General features: G+C 36.2%; 1 protein-coding gene across 10 annotated transcripts in view; it reads left to right on the top strand.

Moving 5' to 3' along the window:
- ARVCF (ARVCF delta catenin family member) overlaps positions 1 to 23983 on the top strand; it is a 292172-nt gene that overhangs the window by 85893 nt on the left and 182296 nt on the right. For all 10 annotated transcript variants that reach the window (XR_006166734.1, XM_042805460.1, XM_042805468.1 and 7 more), the window contains one exon: positions 21421 to 21486. The gene's annotated coding sequence lies outside the window, so the exon portion shown is untranslated. The remainder of the gene's footprint in view (positions 1 to 21420; positions 21487 to 23983) is intronic.

Raw genomic sequence — 23983 nt, forward strand, 5'->3', positions numbered from 1 at the left:
CTCAATGGTGTGGCATGGGGGGAAAAGAATCCTAGATTTAATGTTCTGAATATACAACCACTATAAAGATGGACTTTTAAGCCATTTTGTCCAACAGAAGTAATTACACAATCTACTTAATACTAATTTTTTATGGTTTTCAGGCAAGGCATGTCTGATAGACAGCTCTGAATGGCAAATTACTTTACTTTAGTCTTTTGTGATTGACTTGGTCTCCTGGGTCTACAAATCAAAACAATTGATGTTTAACTTATTTAAAGTTCAGTCATGCCCAAGCTTTTGGCTCTGATGAGCATTTTAGCTGTAGAGCTCTGCACCAGAGGCAAGAAACATTTTGTCATTTTCATTTTTCCTTGAGGAAAATAAGCTGGGGAAAGGATTGCAATCCTCCAGCAATCTGGTGCAATGGATGGGTGGTACAGAACCTGAGAACAGTCTGGAACAAGAAATCTCCTCTAACCAAAATGTTACTGACTTAGTTCTGGTGCTCTATAGAAAGTAAAGGGCAAGAAGAACAACAAGAATTGTGCTGGCTGGAAAAAGCAGTAATACTTTAAAAACTCATAATAAAGCATTAGTGTATGTTAACAGTGGTGCTTGCTGTGTGTCAAGTGAAGTGTTCCAGCATCCATCAGGAACCAGTCCTTGTCCTACTGACCTCAGAGCAACATGTCCCTCTGCAGGGTGGATTAATTTCTCATTTATGTTTACTTGCTGTAATTTCATATGGGCAAATGTGCATACACAGGCGATGTCCTTGGGAAAATACAGAAAGGATGCAGGAGAGGGGAAATAAGAGGGACTATAGTACTCTTGAGATTGTGTAAGACCGATTAAGGAGGTGTCATAGGTAGAAGTCATGCCTGTTTACTGTTCCTGCACCTAAAGAAAGAAAATATAGTCTTAAAATATTGCGGAGTGGTTCAACCAGTAGAGAAATAGATACATTTTTCTGTTGTACTTACAATGTGTGTTTCATATTTTACCCATTTCCATTGTTCTTCTGCTTGTACAGATCTTTAAAAATCTTTGCTTGGATCTCTTTGCTAAAGTCTCTGCTTTAATCTTCAGAGAAATCTTAGAAACCTCTAAGCCACTCCTTCCTGGTTAGTCCAGACCCAGGTTCTGCTCATGTCTTACTTCCTGACTGAAGCAAAGGTATCAGTTCTGGGTGTTAAGACTTCATTATCAGATTAGAGGGGATTTACACCATTTTTGTCTGAGGACTTTAATTCCTGTATTTCTCCTAAGAGGTGTCTTCATATTATTGTCTCAAAGTCCAGTATTTCAAAAGCCAGCTTGATCCCTTTGGCCGTAGATGTTTCTTAGCAGTGACAGGACTTTTAATATCAGGTAGCACTTATTTACCTGTATCAATTACTCTTTTCTTAACATCTCTCTATTTCTATTCCATGAACACAACCTATTTTTAATATTTGGAATTCAAGCTAGCCTGGACTTGATGAGATATGTGAACATCAACATTTATGCATCATATGTAATTCGTTAATGATTCAAAACTTGCCTTTCCAAATAGATTTTTAATTTTTACTCAGTGTTAGCATTTCTGTAAACGTTTTATTGGAAAAATTGTTTGCTTGAATACTTAAGGAAGCCAAAATAGCATGAAAACTACTGAGAACAATTAAATCGCATAGAGAGTCCTGTAAAATATTTTGAAGCAATTACTCTACACCTGCTGTGATTATAATGTTAAAAAGCACAATACAGGTTCTGCTGACACTCTGTAAGTCCATTTCTCAAAGGAGGATAGTTTCAAAGCAGCTCAACCCAGATTTACTGGGTTGCTCAGTGGAACCTACTTCAAGGCACTAATTGATTAAACCTATGATGTTTAATATTAAACAGCATCCTTTCCGTCCTAACCTTTTGCTTTTCTGTCTGCTCATGAATAGCAGAATTTTATATATATATATAGAGAGTAGCATGAATTTTATGTAGACAGTCCTTCAGCTGGGCTAAATGGATACTGAATGAAATAACAGAAAATCTTACCTTCCTTCCTCAGTGGGCTGGGGATATGAAACCTATACTGTAATGCCCATCATTAACTAAAAATATTAAGACAAGATTTTCTATTCTGGGTTTTTCTCCTTTATCTTGGTCCTCCAATGGACATTTTGATGACGAAGACTAGCATCTCCTAGCTGACCTGTGATTTTCCCGTATGTACTTTAAGGCCAGACCTATTTGAAAAATGCCAGGTTATTTGGAGTATATGTATTCAGTATATCTTCTGCAGCATTGAGAACAGTTCATCGTACATGAATGTTTACTAGAAAAGTAATAATAAAAGTCCTCTAGTAATGTGCATTGATATTTCTAGCAGAGGGACTAGTTTTCCATCATCCAGTCAGGCACCAGCTGTCCTACACTATTGCTTGGATCTGCCAGGAGAGGGCACGTGTGAGCCAGAGCAGGCAATGTCTCCCACTGCTGTCCTGCCTGCTGCCATACACCACTGGGTAACTCCAGAGCTGGAGCAATTTCTGGTACCAGCCCAAAGAAAGGCTTGACATTTTTCCAGTTTTGAAGTTAGGTTGCTTGCTTTTAGGGGCTGACATTCCTCATGGCAATTTGCCCCAAGAATGTTAAGTGACCACTATAAAAAAAAGCCTTAAAATTAGTTGCAGGAGTTATTAATTTTGATCCTACTCCATTTTACCAGGGTTCCTGGCAGATCTAATTTCGTTTGTGTTGTGTGGGGTTAATGGCTTGACAGGTAGAGGGATATTAATAAAGAATTCTTAATTATAAGGTGTATTGAGTTGCTAAAGAGGAGATAATATCTCTTTATGACAATATTCTGCATAACACAGCTAGTATAGCAAATGAGAAGGGATAAAATAATAATTTGCACAGTCAGATGTTTTGAAGCCACAGAGGCAGTTAACAAGATTTGAACATCATTGATTCATCTGTGAGCGGAACCAGAGTACAGGCAGTGAGATCAGCAAAATAACCTGCTGGTGTGTCAATTAAATCTCTCTAGTAAACAATCCAAACAAGTGAAATTCTGTTTTAGGCAATTGCTGCCTGTTTCTATAGTGGTAGCTTATTCACTACTAGACAATTCTCATGGTTAAACAGTATTTGAGGGGTTTTGTATCTTCAAACTACTTTCTGTCAAAGAAGATTTTGCAATGACTGTTGCATTAAATTTCTGAATTATCCCAGTTTTAAAGTTAGAATAAATAGTTAGCAAGCAAAGTTTTAAATGACAGGCAAAAATAGAACATGAGTTCATAGTTTTCAAACAATTACCTGCTTGGACCACTATATCTTGGACACTGCCAAAGATGGATGTATATTACATATGTTTAAAAACACATAAATCATGATGTGATTTTTTTTTTTTAATCTCCCTTCAGTCATTTTGTTTTTAAAAATAGATACAAAGATTTTAAATTGTTATTGAATGCCCCAAAAAGTGCTAGGTGAATTTTATGGGGTTTTTTTGTTTGTTTTATTTTGGCAGCACATCTGATGCCTAGTCATGGATCAGTACTGAATGTAGGTCTTAGAGAGAGGGATTTATAACCGACTGTTAGATATTTTGAAGTTACCATGAAGACTAGGAGTTGAGATGCAAACAATCTCTCTGTGTCAGCTTAATTAAAGTTGGTTCTTCTGTATTTACAGAAGCAGAAGGACTCCCTTAGTTCAATATAAAGACAAATTACAGGGAAGCACTTTAGATTAGTTTCATCCATGGTCAAGTGTTCAGCAGTCAGGAATATGTTTAGAACTTTGTTTCTGTTGCCTTATGAAAGTCTCAGGTGATGTCTGAGATTGCAGTGCACCAATTTATTTCATGTCCTGGAGAACATCCAGAACAAATTATCAAAAGTTGGTTGTAGGCAAAACAGACAGCTTTAGAAGACCCATCTGAAGTGCAAAATACTGTAAAGACTAGGACTGTCTCAGCTTGTAAAAAATAAATAAAAAGTAGTTTCAGATTACATCACATTAAAATGTAGCACCATATGGCTTAGCTCTGTTTAGCTTACTAAAAATACAGTATTCTCCAAAATGTGCCTCAAGTTTCTCTTTGAAAACGCTGTGCTTCTCAGGTTGTCATGGGAGCTTATGGCACAATACTGAGAAGATGAAGAAAAGAGGAAGCTCTGGGCTCAACTTCGTTGTGGTGGCATTCAGGAAGGATAAATCCAAAGTAAAGTCCTTTGCCAATTTCTCCATGAGAAAACTAGTATAATGCAGTAGAGGAAATTAATACCTTCCATACTCAAGTGTTCAGAAGCATCCCCCAAATTTGTAATTCGCAATCCATTGTGGATTGTATAATTACCTGCCCTTCCTTGCTGAAGAGATCTTTTGACTGAAAGATTCCACGTTTGGGGATCTAATGGCAAACCACTGTTTTGCACCATGTGGCAACGAGTTCAGAAAACTCTTCCTATGCAGTTCTGTATATTTGGGTTGTAGAATAGATGCTTCTGCTGTAGTAGAAGATCTAGATTCATTATCCAGGATGGCTGCCTACATTCCTTCTGTGTGTAACGTTATCCTGAGAAAGTACTACTGTAAGTTTGTCTCTGTACTTTTTCCTGGCATCAGCTATTGGCTACTGAGAGTAGGAGTGTGGAGTACTGGCATAGCTGAAATATTTAAGGCCAGTCTTACACTTCAGTAGACTTGCACTGACGTTGAATTTGTTCCAGCTTCTACATATTTTTAGATATTGTAGCATGAAATTTCATACCCCCAAACTATGGCTTCAGAACAGCAGCACTTATGTGGCCAGTTTTCCCAGCTCAGGTAGGACTAATGGTGTGAGTACAGGGTGCAATTCTGCATGCATTCTTTACTCATTATTTAATAAAACATGTTAACTGTCATAGCTTTGTTCTGCAAAGTAAATTTTGACAGAGTCTATACACTTATTTATAAATTTTAAGTACAAAGGGGAATAGTTCTCTGTGTAATGAGAATCTTCGCTAGTACCCATTGTCTTGGGCAGTATGTGTATTAATAAAGAGTGGAGAAATTTAACTCCAAGGGATGCTGATGGTGAGCGATTCTGAGTAAATTGGTATAATAAACTTGAGAGGAAAACACAGCACTTAAAATGACATTTTTAGTTTTGTTCATGTGTTTCTGGATAAAGAGGATTTTTTTAATGATCTGATTTCTTTCTCAATTGGACTCAGAAGAGCAGTTTTACATAGAGAAGGAATAATGTGAAGGTTACACAATTTTACAGGAGATGTAAAAACTTAGTAGAGCTATGGTGAGTTAATGAACTTTCAGGGTTATGACTGGGTAACTTATATTACTAGGTATGATTCAAGATGAACACTGTACCAGTTTACCTCACTTGATTTAACTTCATCCTCTTTAATGAAATGGAAACATAAAATGATCAGATATTCACTTGAGGATATTTTTCTCTAAATCATGAAAAAGTATTCCTCTACCCCCTAAAATTAGTTTAATTATTTTCATTTAACTGTTACTTTTAAAAGTTCCACATTTTCAGATACAGCTTGACAGTTTTGGTTGCTTTTATTTTACTCCAACTTTCCATTTCCGTAACTGAGAGAGTGACTGTATCTGATCCTACCTTTAGTAACAGCTGTCTTGATTATGCACGTGGGTAGCAGTTTATCACTACTGTTGTCTCCATCAAACCCTTAATGTGTACATTGGACACAGACACACAAAAAAGGGTTACTTCTATTGCTACTTACTGCAAATAGTTCTATAACATGAAGTACCAGTGGTATATCAACAGAGAGGAAATACTGTGGCTGACTTAATTGTGAATAGCAACACACCAGACTGTTCTTCATACATTCGCTCTATGGTGAGTTTTATTATTGCTTCAGTTTGCTTTCAGGATGAAAATGAAACTACTTTGTCACTTTTTTTTTAAAAAAAGTGACTGAATCATACTTCAGACCAAAAGAACCTGAAGGAACACTGCCCCCACACCCTACCATTCCCAAAACGAACCCCAACAAACAACACCTCACAACCCAACCCATGCCTGTTTCTGTACTGGATAAAGTATTTGATCTAGTTATATGCTCCTGCGTTACATTGTTCCTATAAACAAAACATTCATCCTTTTCTTCTATTCCCAGTTTTCCACATTTGGCTTGGATAGTTTCTGCAGTCTAATTCTTTTATAGCCAAATAAGGTTGTCTAATTTTACAGCGAAAGAGATGATGTGATCTTTTTAATTTGTGTGATATGAAAAATAATTTGAGTTAGTATATAAATTTAAAAGAATATTATATACATTGAAGTGAAGCAGCTGAGTTTAAGGATATGTAGAAACTGCATGAAAAAATCTGTTCCTCTTCTAAAATTACATGATATTTCAGGAGTACTGTTATAATTTGAAGCATACTCACTAATGTATGTAAGCTTGTATGTTTATCTGCCATAGTTACACTAAAAATCAAGAAATTAAAATCTTCAGACTCAGTTTCATTGTTCAGCCAGTGGATGCAGCAGGCCTAGTTACTGCTTCAGTCTCTCGGCATTCACATGCATTGAAACTACAGTTAATGATGACTATAGTTACTAAATTTTCACAGAGGCTCTGAAAATTACTTCAAAGATGTTTGAACACACCAGTTTGTGTGTGCAGGAAATCATAAATGCATGTGAAAATACGTACTGTTATCTACCGGTTTGAATTTTAATGGAATTTTTTCAGTTCCCTTTTGGGCTGTGCCATTCTTAGGAGTCAGCGTAGTGATCAAAGAATAGGAAAATGGATATGAAAGTAAAAAATTATTTCTAATCCCAGGTTTTGCTGTGTATTTTACCTTGGATACATTATGGTCTGTCTCCAATAGTACTTATAGCTGATAACTTCACTTCCCTTGGAAAATACACTGAAGTCTCAAGTTGAAAAATATCTACAAATGTAAAATATTTGCATTATGATGTTAATGGTGGTATTTCATTAAGATCTTACCAATGAGTGGGATTATAAAAATTTCTTCTGCTTTTTGTATATTCAGCATACTTGTTTTTTTGACATCAGACAGTATTTTGAGTTTTCGTAGGGATTTGAAACTTTAGAGTTGAAGTAGCCTGTGAAGAGGACTGTGACAAAGAATTCAGTGAGTTAATTATCTTTCCAAATTGTCAGGTTGGAATGTAGCAAGATGTCAAATCACTTCACTTTGTCTTTTTGCTTCTGGCATGACTGAGTGATAGATTTCAGAAAGGAGATAAAGGGACTAATGTTTTTCATGCTTTCAGTTCAGTAAAGCTGGAATCTGGAGATGCTGTTTGCCACTGTATAGTCTTCTCTATAATACAGTTTTCTTTCTTCTTTTCCTTAACATTTTGGGAGAGGGGTGGATGACACCCTTTTTGACATGTATGAATAAGTGTTACTGCTCATTATTCAAATTCCTCAGTCTTTCACAAGTACAGACTTAGGTGCAGCTGAGAAACAGAGATGTAAAAAGAAATGCTAGAATTCTGTGTTTGTGGTGTCTCCATTTTATCAAGATTGCTTATAAATTAATATATTTAATTATATATACTCATTACAACAGCCAGCTCCTGAAACTGAGCTCACAGTCAAAATCAGTCTAAAAAATTTCTTTTTGCATGATTATGCCATTACAGATATTAAAGACCAAGCATCCTCCTGACATTTGTACTTTGAATTACTTTGAAAAGTGTCAATAATTGCAGCCTATTAAAGGGGTGGGCTTTCATAGCAGACTGCTGCTTTTAGAGGTCTCTTTTCCAGGGGGCAAAACATTTATTTAGGGTTTGAAGGTGGCATTGCAGCTGACAGACACATACTCTGTGCAATCCATGTGCAGCAAGGAACATGTCTGGGTTTTTTTATGTGCTGCATGGTGAATGTGTATAAATAAGGAATATGGCTTTTTTAATTTCAGTTGCTGACTAGTATGTGCTCATCAGTTTCTAAACAGCACATTCTACTTCTGTAATTTATTCACAATATTAATGAAAAAATGGATAACACAATCAAGGTATGGATAGCAAAACAGGAGACATAACCTATGTGCATAGTTTTGTAGGAAAGGGAAGAATGTCTAGAGTTCAGGGCAGTAATTTAAGAACTGAAAGACCTAGAAAAAAGAAAATAGGAAGATCTGGGAAGACATGTAAGGAAACTTAGAGGCTTCCTGTAAGTTTTCTATGTTATCTGGTTTTCAGTTTTACTTTAGATGAGCTAGTCCTAACTCCTCAACAATCAGTGAGGATTTAGGTACCTAAAGAACTTGGTGAATTTGGTTCGGAGATTCAATTTGTTTCATCTCCCACTCTGCAAAACAATGCCAGTAGCATTGCATTGCCTCAGGAGCAACACGCATCCTGTTGTGAGGTTAGCCATAATGACAGATCACAAGGCAGATTTTTGAGAAATGGTAGCCACTTAAGTGGGTTTCTTGATTTGGAAAAGCAATTCTGACCTAACTATTGTGACTACTTTGAAAATCACCTGTCAGAGATACAGAGATATCACATTAATTGCTGTTATAAGACTCACATTAGTTACTTGTCAAAGCAGTATATTGAGCATGATATGCCTTGCTTATTCCTTAAATTCTTGATTGACTCAGTTAACCTAATTAGTCATATTTGAGAGTGGACAAACGCACAGGAGTCTTACAGAATTGACATATACCCTTTAACATCCTGCTAGCTTGAATACAATCAGAATAATGCATGTTTTCTACAAAGAATTTAAGTATCAAATCCATTTAAAGTCTTGGCAGAGCTCCTTGTCCAGCAGCATGGCCATTACTGTGATTCCATTCAGCTTAATATATGCAAACCAGACAGTTTCAGTAAATTGCAGCAATAAAACTTTTGTTCTAAGAGCCAAGTTAATCATTTGACTCTTCATTGGAATGACTGTGTGTTTCCATGACAATTGAACGGGTTTATGATTGACACACATACAATTAAAATCTGCCCTTCAAAACTGTAAATCACAGAGACCTAATGTAAAGCTCAGTCATCTTTTTAAACAGTTTTTCATTAAAAGAATGTTAGACTGTGACTTTCACCAGCAAAGGTATTACAATTTGTAGGTCTCAACAGCAGTGAACACAGAAGAGTAATATTAAGATTTATTGTGGCCTTACTTTTAGATTTTGATCCTACGTAAATGTGGACTTTTATTCTCTTATTGATTTAAATCTCCATGGGTTTAGTGTTTTCTTTTAATTAACATCTACAGGGAAATTATGTAGTTCTTGGACAATCTCATTTCCTATTGCCTTCATATAGAGCTGTGTATGGTTAACAGTTGGAGAGACTACTAGGTTTTTTAATAATAAGGTTATGCATATACTAAATCTAAGAAAATATATGCTATAGTTTTACCAAAATTTAAAAAAAAAATATGGACACTTTGGTGGACAATTATATTTTATTTAATAACATAAAATTTACTTTGTTATTAAAACTCTGATACTATTAATCAAAGTAAGTTAATAGCAGGGTTTCGGTGGAGAGTATATTTGCTTCTGTGCTTTCTTTTAGTGTCTAGGTGGCCTATGCACACACAGAAAAGTCTGTCTCCCTTTCTAAGGGACTAAAGAAGTAAGACTTAGATGAGGTCTAGAGGGAATGGCAGCTTGTTTTATTTTATCGTGGAGATGTATTAGCATTATATGAGCAGGTTAATATATAGAAGCTTTCCAAATTTGTTTTTTAGTCTACTCAGGGTGATTTTATTTTTTTGACATCAAGTGAAGTATTATTTGTTCATTCATTTCAATTATTGTAGCAAGTCGCAGACTAGTATATTTTTGTGCAATTTTGCAAGGCAGATAAGGTGTTATTGTATCTGATACTCTATACATAGGATCGATTTAATTTCTGTATGTTTTGAGATCTGAGAAGCACCTACAGCCTGTGGGACTGTTGTGACTGGAAATCAAAATATCTTGCTGGTTTCCAAGGTACATGCGTGAAATGTATTTTCTTTTTCTAATAAATAACTAGTCAAGCCGAGGTTTTTTGAGAACAGGATTTTTGGCCTCATCAATCTTTTGCTGCATTTTCAATACCACAGAAACCAGAGACATTACTGAATCATTCAGGAGGAATAATACAATGAGAGAGGAGAAAACTAGCATCTGAACATTTGTGGTCTACCATAGCCTTCTAATGATGGAGTGAGACTGGAAGCTGGCTTGCAAAGTCCCACGGAAGTGTAGTAATGGTAGTATTTGCAGTTTCTTAGCTGCTTACATTAAAAGGCATGCATTCAGATTAAAAGAACAGATGTGCAACCATATTCTGTCTCTTAAATCTGAAGATTATAAATATTTAAGATGCAAATAATACTTGTGTGTTAGAGTTATTGCTCCTGTATTTTTGAGGCTTAGGCCTGTTCATCAGTTTTATCACACTTGGTGCTTGTTAAGAGGACACCGTCCAGTCTGGCAGAACTAAAATTAGTTCTGTTAGCTTTTTTACTGCTTTGTTTCCTATGTTGTCTTACTCCCCATGCTGCCTGCTCCATTCCTGTGAGCTTGAACGGTAATGAGCAGTGTGCTTCGACAAAACGGTTCTGTAAGGCACAATACCTCAATTACACCTGAGACCAGAGAGATCAAGAATGCAGCATGGCGTACCCACACTTTCAAGAGCTATGCCACTGTTAGTTTCTCTGACCTCTTTTGTTCTCAGTTTATTTCTACTTGTTTTGGGAGCAAAAGGAGAAAGGTTATGTGGTACTGAAAAAAATTACTCAACACATCATACATGAAATGTACACTGATAAATGTATACATTTTAAAAGCAATGTGGTTTCAGACTTATTTATCATACCAGGAATGTCTGTTAATCCTCCTATCAACATGAATAGCAGGAATTATAGCATGGTGCAAATCTATGTGAATTACTTACCTGTTTATTTCTCTTCTATTAATTACCTGTTCCCTTTCCTAACCAAGTGGTAGCTCTGTAGGACAGACTCTGTGTGTGCTTTCTTTGTTGTTAACCTTATTTTCCTTGTTTCCCTTCTTGAGTGTATTTTTTTTCTGCTTGTTTGTCCTCTCTCTAGCCATGGAGAAAGTTCTCTGCAGTCATTAAATCAGGTATCAAAAATATTATTTAATATTAATTAGTCCATTGCTACTTCATACCTTCTAATATTTATCTAGGCAAGTTATCACAGAAGCCACATGAAATGCATCCACTGAGAGGGATAAATATGATTCAGGCACTACTGACAGTTCTCGGGTTTGAGTTCCAAATGCACTTTGGCACCCGCTTCCATTGCCAGTTCACACTTGGCACTACTGCTTCTGTTTACAGTGGAAATGTGAGTCTTTTGAGTGCCTTTCCTTGCCAGTGTTTCTGTGTTCTTCCCCCTCACAAATTTATTTGGTGTCAGCATGTTTCATTGCTGGGCTTTCTAGTATGTGCTGTACTCTTCAATAGTACCACTGCTGTGTTTAGTTGGTTAATTTGGCCTTTCAAAGACGTCTTTGGTTTCTTGTTTGTGTCTCCACTAGTAACAAAATGCAGTATTTGGGACTCCAGGGTCAAGTTGTCACTGAACTAGATTAACCAGTTTGCTGTAATTGCCAAATTTCTAGCTATTTGAGTCTGCAGGTTTTAAAAAACAGGGAACTATTGAAATATACTCCCATTTCTTTCTTTTTTTTTTTTTTTAAACTACTGGCTTGTTGTATTGCCTCAGAATCCTAATGTCCTTTCACGTTTAGGTTTTATGTAGCATAGCCCCCTCAATATTTCTTAAAAAAGGCAGCAAGAATTTGCTTGAAATTAGCAAGATACTGGTTTTAGGAATATGGTTTAATTTAATCTCCCTTCCTTGGCCTTAAAGATACATATAAAACCATGTAGGTCTAAGAAATTGTTTCAAATTCTTTACAGTAGGATTGTAATAAATTTCCTATATCAGAAGAGCTACAGTAAAAGCTACAAAAAAGAGATGCGAGCAGTCACCATAAAAAAGGAAACAGTATGGCAAAGCAAATAATTTTGCTTTAGAAGTGTCTTGATAACAAAATTCCTACTGTTTCCACATTTTAACCCTTTTAAAAGGAGAGGCCAAACTCTTTTTTAGTGTTTAAAGACCAGATTAAACCCACCAGACTGTTACAATTCTATGATCCTTAAATTTATGAACTGAAAGCACTAGGAAACAAGCTATATTGATAAATATATGTATTCACCATGCTTCAATTAACATGTGATTATAGGTACTTACATAATCTTTTTGCGAATGTGGAAACATATTTCTGGAAGCTAATACCTGCACAGTTTCGCTGCTCTTGTTTGTCCTGGGAATTGAAAAAACTGTAGCCAAGTATTTGAATAACCTGGTGTATCCTTAAATAGCCTAAGTAATATGACTGCCCAATAGCCTGAGTGTGTTAAAATGAAGCGTACAGCTTGTAAGAGTTCTGGGACTTGGAATGCAAATACTATTCATATTTCCTTCTTCAGTAAACTGCTTCCTTCTCTGCTTTGTGTGCAAATTTCCAGCTTGCCGGGAAATCTTACTAAGCTCTGATCTGTAACTACAAATAATTGATTTCTTCTATCCTTAAATATTCTTCTTAGCCATCTCTTTTACATTCATCGAGCAACAAGTTTAGATGCTATTTATATCTTTCCCTGGCAATTATATTTTGTTTTAGAGTGCTACATTACTTCACCTTTAATTTTCACTTTGCTTTATCAAAGCGATATATATTAGTAATCTTAATCTGTGCTAATGTAACACTTCTGTGTACATGACTGAGTAGAGATCCTACTTCTTCTCTTCATGTGAACTTCTCCCTTCAGGTCATCAATAATAAATAGAACTTTAAATTATTTTTCAACAAGGACAAATGGAAACATTGTTATGCAATTAATAGAATATACATAATTTTGTGTAAGTCAAACAGACATGCTACACTCTTTCACTGTCACACAGGTTCAGATTTCACATCCTTGCAATTTCTACAAGCCAAAACCTCATTAGTAAATTCAGTGCTTCTGTGGAACATAAAATATAATTTAAAAAATGCCAGCACATCTGAAATAATCTTGACCACTTGTACGTTTTGTTTTGCTAACCATTTGTAGGTAGTTTGTTAGTTTGGGAATGCTTGTTAGGTTTAGCTGCATACACATGCATCCACTTGATCAGTCGTCTGGAAGATGTGTGCATCACTGTCCACAAGAATGCTGTGAATTCTGCAAGTTTACTATGGGACTTCCAGTTGTTGCAAGCTAGTTTTCTTGTTTATATGAAGCAGGATTTTTTTTTTTTTTAATAACTGTAAATCTTGGAGATATGACTGAGGCCTCATTCAGTTGTCTCTTTCCTATGGATGAGAGGAAGGCATCACTTGTGTGTTAAGGATTAGTTTTGAAATCAGGAGATTGGCTTCTCACTCACGGCTGTGACCTTCAGCAAACTGTCATTCTCTGTGTGACTCCTCCAATCCTGCCTGTATTTTACCTACCTTTCTTTTAACTTTGTTAGCATGTAATGGTATTCTCTCTATCTTTGGTAGAAAGTCATGCCAGTTACAGGGTTCAGGTACCATTGTAACAGCAACTGCTTTAAGTATTCTCGCTGTCAGCATAGACTAGTAAAACTGTTCAGTACAAATGCAGATTTATGAAGAAAATATAGTTCTTAAATTAAACTAGGCTACCCTATAATTTTATTCACAAAATATTGTTAGTTAAGCTCTCTTTCAGTCTGGTTTTCTTCTTTCATTTGGGCACAGGGAGCGTGCTCAGAAAGAACTGGACATTTTTCAAGTACATGTTTTCGGTAAGAAATTTCCTAGCTTGACAAAGTATCTGGTAGCTGCCTTTTGTTCAGACTTGAGACCTTGCCAGCTTAATGCCATGCCAGTAGATGTTAGCCACTGGCAGTCAGCACAGCATAATTAACATGCTAGAATGATGTCAGATCAACACAGAAACATCCGACAATATTGAGTGCAGAGTGCTTCTGGTTATTGTAATCATAATTAAACTGCTACAGCATTGTGCTGTTTTATAGCAGCTAATCTGTGTTGTATGAGTACAGTAAGATATTAATTGTAAATTGCATTTTTTTAATTAAAATTGTCAACAAATATTATCTAATTATAGTTTACTTCTAGAAATTTCAGCTTGCTTTGGGAAGTATCCTTCATCCATGATGGAGTTATTTAAAGACTCTCTTAACTTTATAGTTTGACTGAGTTTAAAACCTGGTAAAGTAGCTATGACACATTTATTAAACTTCCCCTTTTTTTTTTTTTAGGCAAGACCTTTCTCCCCTTCGTCAAAACATTTTTAAATAGGGGCCAAATGGAAGATCTTAATTTCTCAGTTCTTTTCATCTACCACTTCAATTAAATATGACAGTGAATTGAATAGGTCACCTCAAGAAATTCAAATACAGACCTTTGGCTATATTCACAGCTGGAGTCTGCTGTACTTTGTGTCTTAGTATTGAACTTGGCTTTTCACTCACAAATTAAAAAATTTGCTTCTTTCTTCTTCTCTCCCTTACTTTTGAGATTCTTCCTTTCTTATTTTCTCTCCTGGTGCTCTTTGGTGTCTTCTGTCCTTCTGTGCTGTTTGGGCTGGAAGCTGCTGGTCCCCTGCACCAGGGCAATAACCTTGAATTAGGAAATCAAGCTTGGAAGCCATTTCTCACCTTTCAGACTGCTAACTGGACTTTTGATTGGTTAGGAAGCTGCGCAATGCTGAAGTTCAAAGTATTCTATAAGAAAAGATCTCTGGCTTTTCATGATTTTTATGGCTGGGAATGGCTGCATTGACCATTTTTAAAACAACTTTAATGGTATTTCTATAACTTGGAAATGTTGAAATTAAATTTCATCTTGTAAATTCACTGTATATTATAGTTATTAATTAACAGGAATACGATTACTAGTAGTAGTAACTAGAAACTGCTGTTTTATTCAGAAAACAGCTCTTCTGCAAAGCACATTTTTCAAATCTGAAATAAATCTTACACAAATTTATTAGTTTAATGTTAAGCTTACATTTGGAGTTGAACAAGTTTCTGTATAATGTTGGGAAAAAAATACTGTAAGCTGTAAGAAAATAAATGAATCCTATACTCGGCTCTTACATAATGGTAAATTACTCTTACTGATCAACTATGTCAAAATCTGTATTAAGTGCCACATTCTTCAGCAAATGTATTTGAAAGAGGAATGATTATTCACTGCCAGTCCTTGCTCAGTAAAATCGTTGTTTTGGGAGTTGTTACTTACTGAAATTTGTATATGGTGAGTGATTCAGGTGGGTGATTCAACCTAGATTAAAAAAAATAATCTGGAATTTTATTTACAATCAGGAACCTAAAGCTTTATCTTCAGCATAACTCTGTCACCAGCACTTGAGGCTCTAGAGGGCCCTACTCACACTATAAGCATATCATGGGCTAGTATCTCTCATTCTTGACAAGCAGGAGTTGAACTGAGGTGTATGCACCTAGCAGTAATTCAGCTAAAACCACTGAATCCTGCAGTGGCCCTTCAGAGCTCTGAAATGATGATAAAGATTTGATTTTTGGGTAATCATATAGTCACACATGTACAACTTCTACAAACAGGAAACAAAAGCATATTAAGAGACTCTTTGTGTTCAGTCAGTAACTTCAGTGCTGCTGTTACCTTGGGGATTTTAAGCCACAGATACAGGCCTAACTGAAATTTCTATCCAGGTTGAACAATCATGGAAGCGATTACAGAACTGGGTCTGGCTTGCTTTATGACAGGAATTTCTCCCCTAGAGAATATAACCAGTGGCAACCAGAGTTTCCTGCAGTTGTTGTGAACTTTACTGGCACTAATGTTGTATTATCACTAAAACCAGGATTTAATTATTTTTTCTCCTTTTTTTAAAGTTTAAACTTCATTATAAGTTTTTGGAAGGTCACCTTTGCCTCCCATTTAAAATGAATAAATTTATCTCTTTTCTGTAATACATATAAGGTGACTTTGCTTACCCCATGAAAAGCTATCATGTTCAATTGGGATATCCTTAGTATACTGGAAAACAAAATTAGATAATTCATCAGCTAAATTAAATGAAACTCCATATTAGCATATAAGATAACAAAATTCCTTTTCAAAATTTGCATAGAAGGTGGTCAGATGCTGTGTTTTAATTTAATTGGGTGTGATGAATTCTTACGCACATTAGGCTGTAAAATTTTACATTACATTTTTTAAAAAAGGTGTTCAGCTACAATTTTGTTGTTATGTAAATTCTTGAAACACTGTTGTTGGCAAAGTCTTACTTATTTGATATAAATGTAATATGTAGTGCACCTGTATGATTCTGTGTATACCTGCTTGGTTTTCCATTCCTAGATGTCTATGTTTATAATGAGAAATATTAGAAAAGTAGTACTAGGAGCTGTAAGCAGGCTCTTGATAGGAAGATTATTATGCATTAACTTTAAAGAATTATGAATGTATAATTCATGGCTACTTGGTGGATTTTGCAAATCTGTATGACATGATGGAAAACAAATCTTGGAAATACTGTCATTTAGGTTTGTGGCAATCAAGAAACTGCAGTTTTAATGCAACTTTTCTGTTTGATGTCTAGGAGAAAATCCTAGTCCTGTATTAAAAACACTAAACTATCTGGGCTTCTTATAAATATTAATTTACCAATCACACAAACATCTGTGATGTTTCCTTGAAAAGAAAGGATTAGCTTTAATTTTACTTGCTTGTATCATAGCACATTGAAGTGAATGACTGTATGTTGGCTTTTGTAGTTCTATATTCCATAAATTTTCTTTTAATATGCCATGTCTTTTTCAACACACTGAGTCGAGGAAATAGATGCATCTAGTTTGCCAAAGTTAGTTCAGCCGTCATTTCCTTAATAAATAATTTACATCACTGTTACCATGTAGTGACTTGAGCAACATTTTATAGGCTGTTGTACATTTTCAGTCCTGACATTTTAAAAAGTCACAGTTCTTATCTATGACATGTCTGTGTACTGATGCATGGGCTGCTTACTGCTTTTGTAATATTTATATAAAATTTATTGGCAGTAACTGCTATTACCAGGGCATCTATTATGAAAGGTCTGTGTTTCTATCCATGTTGACTGAGCTGTTCAGAGGGGTTTTGTAACTTTCTGGGCGTTTTGCCACTGCTTCTGTCCGAACTTTGTCCACATTTCTATCATCTGGTTTAGTTAATGGTTGCTTGCATGTTGTTAACATGCTGATTTACATTATAATTAAGAATGAGTAGGAGTTTATAAGGGAACTCAAAGCTCATAAGTAACACAAAAATAATGCTGCTTTAAATAAATTTGTAAAGATAATTGAGTGTAAATATTAGAATATCAAACAGCTTCTAGACTGCCTCTTTTGATGGAAAGTCTTAATAATGAGTGTACAATGTTGGTGTTGTTCAGTGTGTTGCGTGGTAGCTGTGTTTGTATCACATCTTTAACTGGAGAGACCTCACTTCTCATGACTGTTTCATATGTTTTGATGCAAGTTGTGACCAAGTATATAACCACATACTGAGTTGTAAAATGTAGATACTTCATGTTTGCCATCTGATATCTTATATAAAAGCAGAACTATTTTGTCAGTCAGGATATCCTACATTTCTTTGTGAGATAAAATAGCAGTTTAGCAAAGAAGGATATAAAGTGAAGAAAGAAGGAGCTTAGGGAAAAAATTCCTTTTCCTCATCTCCTTGTCTCTTGGTTAAGAAAAGTAAATCACAGCAGATGCAAAATACAGCTCAAAGAATACTATTCAGCTGTGCCTGTACTTCTGGTGATTTATCTGTGTCAAAGCCGCTGCTGAGGAAAACGTACAATTGGAGCGTATGAGCTTCTTGCAATCAATATGGACAAAACGTGGACAGACAAATTTAACTTGGGACCATGTGAGCTCTTTCCCACTGGTCTCTTTTCCATTGGTGTAACTCTTGTTAACTGAAGTTGTGCTGTCTGCGATACACTGATGTAATAGAGAGAAACAAAATTCCTTAAGGCTGATTTTGAGTTGTACGTATGCAGTGAGGGGCTGTAGTTATGAATCTACAGGTAGTTTTTCTGTTGCCAAATAAATTACATCATCCAAATTCTTTATTAGTTATTTTAGTGCCAGAATGCCAGAGAGAAGCTCATTTGAGTGACAGGAGGAGCCAAAGATACAGGCTTTCCATTCATGCCCTTGGCAAGATTTTGCAATACGTGCTTATAGTAGTATCACAGCTGAATTGAAAAGTACTCTGCTTGTCTATCCACACCATTTTATTGTCTCTCTCACTTATTTTGGACTTTACTACTTGCTTCACACTTGGTGGTTTTAATTGCACCTATTTCTATGCACAGGCAAGGAATCTGCTCAGTGTCACAGAATGCATTTCATTAGTGGTTTTGTGTAATGCTATCTCCACGTCACTAATAAGCAGGCTAGCGCCGTGTGAACCAAAGGCCAAGCAAGTCCCCTGAATTCAGTGGATTTACCCATGCTTTACCTATCTGAAGATCGCCACTCACACAACAGACTGCACAGTAATAGTTTTCAAGAACTGGGTGCATGTTCGGAAGCTTTTTGAGTAAGGGACCAAGAAAGTATGATGAGTGGATTACCAGCACAGTCTAAGATTAGTGGATGATGCAAAATAAGACATTAGGAAAAACGAATGGTAGGACAGATTGCTATATTACTTTCCATCATGCTGGTTTTGTAAAAATAGTGATCTGTCACTGCTGCATACACTTGTCATGGTGCAGCAGCAAAATTTGTCCCTGAGCTTTCCTGTAATCTAATAAATCACTCACACTCTCACCACGTCAGAAAGAAGTTTTAATATCTAATTGTGTTCACTGGAGTAGGAAAACCACAAAATGGTGGTTGGGAAGCAATTGTGGAACTCGCTGAATATCAAGAAATTGTTTGCTGATAGATGCTTCGCTTTCCCATGCATTTTGCAGTGTCAGTGTCTTGATGTTCTGCTAAATTCCTTATTCTGAAAATATTTATCTTAATTAGTTATTATAGCTAGAGACTAATTGTCTAATTTATTTTTTTTAGTCATTTGTTGGCGAGCAAAAGTATGACTGCTCAGAATCTCTAACAATGTGACTGCGGTAATTAGTTACAAGTGAGAGATAACAAGCAATTTGAAAAGGCATTACAGGTTTTTCTCCACCTTTCTCATCTGAGAGCTGTAAGATACTTGATTAAAATCAGCAATAAAAGCATAGCACTGGAATGAAGCAGCATTTTTGTAATGAAGTACAGGTGTTTTATTAAATGTCATGTGGTCCAAGCTGGTGGGTTTTTTCCTCTCTCCCTCTCCCCTGCAGTACAGGCCATGTTCTCAATTGGAAAGAAACCAAGGGCTGAAAAAGAGACTTTGCAATATAGCCATAAGCCTCAGCAGGCTCCAGGCTTCCCAGTATTTTGGGCTCAAGCTTTCAGCTGGCATCAGCCAATATAAATCAACACATGGTTCCCAATGTCAGTTAGTCTGCACCCATGTGAATACGATGAGAACCCCGTGGTCTGTCCTCATGAGCTGATCCAGTTGTTTGCCATAACCCAGGCAGCACATTAGGGACTGTCACCTACAAGACTAGGTAGAACAGTGCCTGGCTTACAAGAGGAGGTAGCCCATGTGGTTTTGAGTTAGTCACAACTCATGCTGACCCATCTCTTTGTTTTAGTCACAGTGTGGATGTGTTGTATTGGCAACACGGCCTCCTCCAGACTTGTTTTGATCATCTATTCTTATCTTATTGCTAAACTTTCTGGTTGCATGAGTTACCGAATGTTTTAACAAAAAAAATCTGCTTAAAGAATAAAATGAAACTATTAGATTTGTATTGAAAAGTCAAGTAGTTTTTTCTTGATAATCAGTACGAAATTTCAGACTATACAAAGGTGATTATCACTAGAAGACCATGGGTTATAGTGTGGGTGTTTCTGAAGTACCTGATACCTCAGGATATTTTTTATATATATATATTTTTTTTTTTTTTTATGAGATCTTGTGAAGTAGGAAAATGCAGTTTATTCCCACATTATATGATAAAAAAGGTGAAATAGCTCACAGCCATACATCAAGGCTATAGTGGATCTGGGTCTTACCCAGGATGTCCCAGGTCAAGTGAAATGCCTTAGGCTGCTTGTCTGCTTGACTCTGAATCAACTTGGGGGGGTGGGGGGGAGGTGGAAAAGGTCAAAGGAAAAATCAAGCAAGGTATTCTTTCAGTAGCTTTCGGCTGCTCCAGGTGACACTAAACATAAATAATGAATTATTTCTGGCTTAAAAACTGATAATATTTGAATAAAATACATAAAAATCAGTGTACATAGAGGAGGTAGTCATATTCTTGGTATGAGACAAAAGCTAAAAGAAATTAGGCTTTATAAAGAAGCCCTCATTTTACATCAGAGATGTATAATTTTGTTTTAACATCTGTTTGGTTACAGTGAGTCTGCAGAGTTGAAGTGCTTTTCCTTATTGACCATTGATATATTTATTTGGCCTTACTGTACCTTCCAGCCAAAAGAGGAGCAGAGGGTAAGGGTCTAATGATGAAGCCATGTTGCAGGCTGGAAATGGAAGGGTGGTAGCAAAGATGATCTGCAGGAATCACCTAACTGAAATGTGCTTGGTCTCAGAGAAGACTGGGAATCCAAGACAAAGGATCCTGTTTGTATGAAAAATTTCTAGGATGAGGAATGCTGTAATTAGAATACTAACTGAAGCTCAAACAAAAAATTAGATATTGAAAAATGTTGAGTTCTTTCTGGTGAATTTCAAAGGTGAATATCTTCCTGCCCTAATTTCTCTTCTTTCCAGCTCCTAGAAGAAAAATGTCAAATGGCATGAGGTGTATTTATGTAGCCACAGCTGACATTTTTAGAGTCACTAGATGGTATTTAGACCTGTATGACTGAAAATGCTATGGTGTATGATTATGAAGGAAGCATTTTTGGCTTTTAAATCTATGAATCAATAGGGAATTAAATATATATATTGGATTAAATTCTAAATTTGGAAATGTTTGATATATATACACATATGGCTGGCACTGGGACAGAAATCAAGAGGATTGGAATAGCTGGTTAGTCAAATAATCCCTTCCTATGCAGTTTACTTTCTATACTCCAGTTCTGTGGGATTTTCTTGGGGTTTCAGGTGATGGTGGAATTGATGTCAGAAGTAACGCTCTTTTTGTACACCAGCATGACTCAGGAAGGGAAGGGGTACTGAGGGGAGATACAACTAAGAGATTTCCACTGTATTATGTAAATGTTACCAATTATGTTAAAATAATCCCCTCTTTCTACTTCCCCTAGATGGAATAAAAATGTATTTTTTTGTTATGCTTCTTTGTTTTTCTGACAGAGTTATCATCGAGCCAACGGAGAATTTCTACCTTAAAGCCACTACAAGAAAGGAACACTATAAAAGGTATTGTGTTTCTGCAGTTGCTCACCAAGTCTTTTGAGTATTTTGCTGCTTTGTCAACATGTATATTCTTAAATCATTGTCCTTTTTTTTTTTTTTTAAGTTACCTTTACATCTCTAAGAAATTGATTAGTTTGTGTGTTATCGAAGGCCTACTAAAATTTGTTTTTAAATAGTGGTAGAATGGTTGAGGAGCAGAAAGAAGGAAATACCCATGATAAATCTTAAAACTGTGGAACTAGGACAGGAACCACTGTAATTCTCTGTGAGAGTTGAGGCAGTGGCAAGGGTAAAATTCAAGTGCTAGCTGAGGAAAACAGGGATGACAATTTTCTGTTTTGTGGCTTCACACCATCTCTGATCCATGTGTCACTTCTTCTACCATGGAAATCCCCATTTAGCTTCATTCTACCCCTGACAGAGCAAGGAATGTCTCTTACTGTGACTTCTTCCTATGGACACATTTACAGCAGGTGGACTCAAAGCAATCACTTCCTATCCTGCTCTCAGCTTGTGCCTGTGTTTTCCTAAGGTGGTTCTGTGTTTGAACGAGCTAGATTAAAGGCTATGGTTATGTCTTGCACCCCACCTCTTTCTGCAGTAAGGGCCATACTTTGAAGATGTGTCTTCCTCTCTCCATTCCTTCTGTGCCAACTATGTCTTAGCCTTTCTTGAGATCAAAAGGCCAGTTCTCTGGTTGCTTAGAGGATGACCACAAACATTTTCAGCTGCTGTAAATTCATCTCAGTACTTTGGTGTGCCTGTTTTAAATCTGGGGGCTTGGTGGTGAATAATGGGATTAAATATTCAAGTACTCTGTTGTTTGTTTTTGTGAAATATTACTCCTTCCTGTGTACTGCTTTATTTTTCTCAATGTAGGTGGATTATAGTTTTAGCCAAGCATTCTTCAAAAATAATCCTCTGAATAACAAGTATCATGTTACTGATTTTTATAAAGTTTTTTTCAATTTTCATTTGATTGTTTTTAGATTAAACATTGTCCCTTATATGTCCAAACTGAATGTGTATATAGCCCATTTAGAGTTTTAAAGATGTTTGTAGGAAGGATTCTCAACAGAGTTTACATAGCATTTACTGTCTGAATACTTACCTCTGTTTCTTATATAGTCTTAATGAAATGAGTTAAAAGTCTTTATTATACCTGGAATGCTTTCCTATTTATACAGTGCAGAATTTTCATTTTGATATAATAGAGGGAATTTATTTTAAACACTTGAAGTGGGTAGACAGTTAAAGCAAAACTATTATTTTTCCCACTCAGCACAGTTAACAGCAGAGCGGTTATTAAAAAGGGATGTTTGAATAGAAAGTTGGTTCTTGGAGCAGATCTTCAGTGATCTGGAAGAAATATTTCTGCTTCCAAATAACTGTAATTAGGCACCAGCAATAAGTGCATTCCAGGAAAGAAGAAATATTGATGAGCGATATGAGCTACAAAAAGTATTTTGTCAGAGACACAAAAGTAGGATAGCCTTGGAAAGGATGAGGTCAGTGTCTAACTACAGCCATGTGGAAGAAAATGATCTATTCAAAAGACAATTGATAGTGACCCCCTAAATCCAATACTTTCTGCAATTCCAACTGATTTTCAGACCAGGGTCAACCTTAGCACAGAAGACAAAGTTTAAATGTGGTCGTTGTCCAGATGAAATGGAGGCTTATGATAAGGTTAAATTCAGAACAGGTTTCATAAGCAGGAAACGAGGGGTAGGGAAAAGGGGGAATGCCTGGGGGTTCAGGACGGGTGTTGGTGTGTTGCCAGCTCCAAGGCTGTGGTGACCTCTGCCACCCTCCCAGCGGCATACAGAGCAGGAGGGAGACACCGTATCCCTGTGCTGTGCTGCCAGCCGTAGGGATGCTGACTGATAGCAAGCTGCTTGACCATGTCTTCAGACCCACTAATGGAAAAAACCTGCACAAAACTTTCCCTAACTGATAAAAGAAACAGTCAAATTATTCTAGCTGAAGTTTTCCTAAAAGAAAAATTCAACCTGAAGGACAGATCTACCAGGGAGAACTTCAGCCCAAATGTTTAGATTTTGATAGAGCTACAACCCAATGAAAAAAAAGCTCTTATAATAAAGACATGAATCTTCGTTGTGAAAACTGCTACTTGAAATGATGTAAAAAATATAATTTTAGATAAATGTATGCATGTAACACTTTGCAGACTAAGCACAGCACTGCATTTCTGTTTCATGCAAGTGAAAAACTAAATGAGTGAAGAACGCTTGAGTCTGGACTAATCAATGGGGTTACTATGGCATCTTGATTTACTCAATGATATGAACGAGACATGTCCTGAACATTATTCTCTGAAGGCTATTTTGACTGTCAGTTTAACCACAAAGAAGCCGATGTGCTTGGCTAATAGAATAGAAAATGCTTCTGAGTGATGAAGATTTCTGCTTTGAAGATTCAGCAATGTCTTGCAACTGAAAACAGAGAAGTTAAATTGGCAATTCTTGTGATACTGTTT

This window comes from Tyto alba, unplaced genomic scaffold (genome assembly GCF_018691265.1).
Source record: "Tyto alba isolate M040663 unplaced genomic scaffold, T.alba_DEE_v4.0 Super-Scaffold_44, whole genome shotgun sequence".
In the NCBI taxonomy this organism is placed as follows: Eukaryota; Metazoa; Chordata; class Aves; order Strigiformes; family Tytonidae; genus Tyto; species Tyto alba.